Here is a 6,000-nt window from a genome sequence, read left to right on the forward strand (position 1 = left end):
GCCAGCAATGAACAAGCAAAGTTTGAAATTAAAAATACAATACCATTTATATTAACACCTGCCAAAATGAAATATATAGATATAAATCTAAAAAATATGTACCATATCTATGAGGAGAACTACAAACTCTGATGAAAGAAATCAAAGAAGAATAAGTGGAGAGATATTCCATGTTCACTGACAGGAGGACTCAATATTGCCAAGATGTCTGCACTTCCCTATTTGATCTATCCATTCAGTGCAATTGCAATCAAACTACCAGCAAGTTTTTTTGTGTAGATATCAACAAACTTATTCCAAAGTTTACATGGAGAGGCAAAAGATCCAGAATAGCCAACACAATATTGAAGAACAAAGACAGAGGACTTAACACTAACCAGCTCCACGATTTATGATGAAGCTATGGCCATCAAGACAGTGTGGCATCAGTGAAAGAATAAACAAAGATGCCCATAGCACAGAATAGAGAGCCCAGAAATAGACACACACAAATATAGTCAATGGATATTTGACAAAGAAGCATAGACACAATACAATGGAGAAAAGACAGTCTTTTCAACAAATGATGCTGGAACAACTGGACATCTGCATGCAAAAAAGCGGATGTAGACACAGATATTACACCCTTTGCAAAAATTAACTGAAAGAGGATCACAGACTTACATGTAAAATGCAAAACTCTTAGAAGGTAACATAGGAGAAAACCTGGACAAACTTGGGTTTGGTGATGACTTTTTATATCCAACACAAAAACACGATCCATATAAGAAATAATTCATCAGCTGGACTTCATTAAAATTAAAAAAGTTCTGCCCTGCAAAAGGCAATTTCAAGAGAATGAGAAGACAGGTCACAGACTGGGGGAAAATGTTTTCAAAAGACACGTCTGATAAAGCACTTTAATTCAAAGTATACGAAGGACTCACAATTCAACAGTAGGAAAACAAAAAACCTGACTAAAAAATGGGCCTAAGACCTTAACAGCACCTCACCAAAGAAAACATAGAGATGGCAAGTGAGCATATGAAAAGATGCTCCACATCTTATGTCATCCAGGAAATGCAAAGGAAAACAGCAACCAGATAGCACTACACACCTATAAGAATGGCCAAAATCCAGAACACTGACACCAAATACTGGTGAGGATGTGGCACAACAGAACTCTCATCCTTTGCTGGTGGGAATGCAATGTGGTACAGCCAGTTTGGAAGAGAATTTGGTGATTTCTTACAGAACTAAATCATATCATCCAGGAATTATGCTCCTTGGTATTTAGCTGAAGGATTTGAAAACTTATGGCCACAGAAAAACCTGCACATTTATAGCAGCTCTATTCATAATTGCCAAAACTTATGACAAAACAAAGCAACCAAGATGCCCTGTAGTAGCTGAGTAGATACATAAACTGTGGTACGTCTAGACAATGGAATATTATTCAGTGCTAAAAAGGACTATCTATCAAGCCATGAAAGACATGGAGGAATCTTAAAAGTATAAAGTGAAAGAACCATTCTGGACAGGCTCCATACTCCATGATTCCAACTACATGACACTCTGAAAAGGGCAAAACTATGGAGACAGTAAAAAAAATAGTGGTTACCAGGTGTTGAGGAAGAAAGAGAGGGATGAATAGACAGAGCGCAGAGGATTTTTAGAGCAGTGAAAATACACTGTATGAAACCATAATGATGGATATATGTCATCATACATTTGTCCAAATCCACAGACAGTACAGCACCGAGAGGTAAACTGTGGACTTTGGCTGATTATGAGGTGTCAGTGTGGGTTCATCAATTGTAACAAATGTACCACTCTGGTGGGAGTTGTTGATAATGCATGTGGGAGGCTATGCATGTGAGGGCACGGGGATATATAAGAAATATCTATACCTTCCTCTCAATTTTGCTGTGATCCTTAAACAGCTCTAAAAAAAGTGAAGGCAAAAAAATGCATGCAAAGGTAATTTGACTATAAATGCCATTCAACTCACAGTATTCAAATAGGTATTATATTTAAAGGTAATCTTCATTTTTTAAAGTCATTTATCTTACAGGGTGTTTGTACATTTGTCTATAAAATTTGTCTTTATCTGAAGAGCTCAATTGCCTTGCCTATACTCACTCTTCTGGGAACATCACTAGTAAATAAAGCAGCCTTGTGTTGTTGGCTTTGATTGGAGATGCCAAGGAGAGATTGCAAGAGATGGGATTATTTTTTCAATTTTGAAAGAAAATGCTCGTGAAACAGACTTAGGTTCTCTATTTCTGAAGTCACTGTTAACTTTATGGTAAAGGTAAAGTGTGATATGTAGTGATGATATATATTAGTGCCAATTTCAGAAGTGGCATAAAACAATTATCCATCTGAACCCAAACCCTGTGAAACGCGATGACAAGCAAGATAGTGCAGTATGTTCTAACTGCATGTGCATTAGTTATGATATGAAATATGGTAAGAATATCTGGGAGCAGTCATAAATATGTGATTTCTAAGTAAGCACAAAGCATTTGAAATAAGACTAAGGGCTGTTTAATTTTTTCTGAAGGGAAATAAAAAAGGGCAAAAATCAAATCAATAATTTTGATATATTTATAAACACAAATATATTCAAACCTTGCAGAATAAAATTACAACTAATATATTTCAGATGATTTATTCTTAAATAAACTTTCTTGATACTCTTAAATCTTGCTAAACAACCTTATCATCCTAGGCAAAATTAATACTATGGTTTGTATTTATTACACTTCTGATTCATATAGATGGAAAAGCTTTATAAATGTAAACAATAAGGCAGGAGTTAAGCATAAACACATAAAACTCTAACATTTTTTCCTTAGAGACCCTGGTTAACCCTGCTTCTGATGTGTGCTTACTTTGGAGAGAAAAGTATATAGCAGTAGAGAAGCTTATAAAGTGAGGAACATCTAGAACCATAGAGAGTTTAATATAGTGGGAGATCTTAGAGCTGCCCTGTGCCACAAACTGCACTTTACTAGTGAAGAAACATGCCTGGAGAAAGCAAATGACTCACCTCACGGAACAGAATATGATTAGGTTTCTAAGGGCGTGGAAGTGGTACCACCACAGAGGTGGAAAAGAACCCTAGTCTATGAATCTATCAATCTTGACTTTCAATGTCCTAATTTCTATACTTTCCAGAGACATGAGCTTCAGAAGACAGAACCTAGCTTGAAAGTCTAATTGGAAGAATTAATCTTAATAGTGCTTTACACAGTGGATATGACATTTTTCAGAATTGAAAAGTCTAAAGAGATTTCCTCTCTCTTTCCTAGAATCAGCCCCTTTTGAGCCCACAGCCTTTGGTTATGCATGTTTGAATATGATATTCTTTTCGGTTTGGCATCTCATCCTTCATCTACCAACATTTCTTCAATATTCAAGAGTGAGCAAAACACAGCATTTACAAAAGTGGTTTTCATTAATGGTCTCTAGAAGCTCCATGCCCACACCCCACAAAGCTCGTTGAAGACGACAGAAGCCTACCTTCTGCCTCCAGCTTCCACCGAGGGCTTTTCTCTGCCAGAGCCATGATGTTTCTTTCATCTCAGGCTTATAAATATCTTCCCATACACCATTTTGGAGGGAGGTGGAGAGAAAATGTTGTGAATTATCACCCCATTTAACTACCTTTGTTACGAAGGCTATACCTGGAAAATGAAATTTATAAAATGATCCTTTCATGGGGAATCTGTGCACATTATTAGTTGAATGACAGGAGTCTTATGAAGAGCAGTCTTTAATGAAAGTCTTAAGAAAGCTTGAAAAAAAAGATATAGTTTTATTTTTATATCCATATTTCCTTACTTCTCAGCTTTTCTCCTAAGGTGATATACCTAACATTTGAATTAGCTTTCAGACCAAATGTTTTACCCTAATTATGGCTTCATTGACAGCATGATGGCCATAGCCAAATAACTTATATATACATTTGTTTTGCAATCTTAACATCAGTGAAACCATCTTTATCTGCATTGAAGGCCTTAATTACAATGGGAGGAAATTTGATGTGTTTGGTAAAAGCTACTCTATGAAATCAGAATATCTGATTTCAAAGCCCTGCATGCTGGCCATTTTGTTTGAGGTAATACTCAACTTCTCTGTGCTTTAGTTTTCTCATCTATAAAGAAGGTAATAGCTGTGAGGATTATTTGAGATGATATATAGAATGCCATTTAACACAGTGTATGACATATATAAGGCAGTCATTTTATTAACAACCTGTGAATGTTGTTTTCCTTTAAACACCTTTTTATGGGAGGGGAAGAAAGATATTACTTCTAGTGACAAAAGTACATCCCTATGGAATGGCGTATCCTACAGTTCCTCTGTATTTTTGCTTGTTAGTCTGCTTTCTGCTAACAATTATTTGTTGACTGCATCCGGTGAGCTAGTTATTGTGTGAAGCACGGAGAAACACAAAGAGGGACAGGGCTGGTTGGCGGGCCCCACAGTGCTCAGTGAACTGGTTTTAAAATTCCCTGAAAAAAACTCTACGATAGTCTTATTGGTATCCAGGTGGTCTAACTACTTTTTTCCAGTGTGAAGCATAAAAACCTTCCCAGGGTTCTGTAAAAATGCATAATCCTACCTTCTGAACTTAAAAGTAAGTTCTCTTCAGTTGTCAACTTTAATATTAAAAGAGGGAACTTTGCTTATCTAAACTGAAAAGTCATATTGCTCTTAAATAAATAACTGTCCGTCACAGCTATCTTGCTTCAATCTGATTAAATTCTATTCTCTGAGGATCAAAGACTTCTAATATTCCATTTTAAAAGTCAGAGATTTTATCCTGCAGCATGGCTGAAAATCAAATCCTTTAAGCAACTTCTGTTCCAACATTTCGCAAAGCGTATACTTCCTTAGGGTAATTTCTGCATACTGACAATAAATTTAGGAAGTTTTAATGTTAATGGTATGAATAAAAAGTCATAATATAGAAACTAATAATTTTGAATTACATTTTCTCTAAAATATAATACTAATTCATAACACCCACAGTTTTGCACTTACATCCTTTTGTGTTTTATTCTTTGCAAACATTGTCTTAGTGACCTTAAGCAAATTTTTTTCTATATATATAGCAATACATACTTCTTCGGTAACACATTTTTTCCTTTATTTTTGGAGAACTCTTGAACTTTTAGAAAGCCATATACATCCAAATATTTTTTAATTAAATAGGCCATTTTTTAGACCAGTTCTAGGTTCACAGCAAAATGGAGTGGAAAGCACAGGGATTTCCCATACAGCCCTTCTCCCACACATCTGCAGCCTGCCTCACCATCAAAATCCTGCAGTAGAGTGGTACATTCGTTAAAATTGATGAACTGACATTGACACATCATCATGACCTAAAGTACAGACTTCATACTACACTTCATTCCTGGTGCTGTACATTCTATGGGTCTCAGCAAATATACATGGCATGCATCGACCATTATAATATCATACAGAATAGTTTCATTGCCCCGGAATTCTTCCATGCTCAGCCTGTTCATCTCTTCCCCACAAGCCCCAGCAACCACGCTTCTATCTCCATAGTCCTGCTCTCTCCAGAATGTCACATAGTTGGAATCACCATAGTATGTAGCCCTTTCAGATTGGTCTTTTCCACCTACCAATATGCAACCAAGGTTCCTCCATGTCTTTTCATGGCTTGATAGCCCAAGTACCCCTTGCGTTGAACAATATTCCATTGTCTGGAAGCACCACAGTCTTCACTGAACATCCCTGTTGCCTCCCAGTATTGGCAATCATAAACAAATCCACTACGAAAACTTGTGTGGAGATTTTTGTGTAGACACGGGTCTTCACTCCCTTTGGATAAATACCAAGCAGCACAGTCACAGGATCGTATGGCAAGCGCATGTTTAGTTTTGCAAGATACTCTCAAATTGTCCTCTAAAGTGGCTGCAGTCATTCATTCCAACACCAGTAATGTATGAGAGTTCCTGCCACTCAATATCCACACCAACA

The sequence above is a fragment of the Equus przewalskii genome, chromosome 28 (assembly GCF_037783145.1).
Source record: "Equus przewalskii isolate Varuska chromosome 28, EquPr2, whole genome shotgun sequence".
In the NCBI taxonomy this organism is placed as follows: domain Eukaryota; kingdom Metazoa; phylum Chordata; class Mammalia; order Perissodactyla; family Equidae; genus Equus; species Equus przewalskii.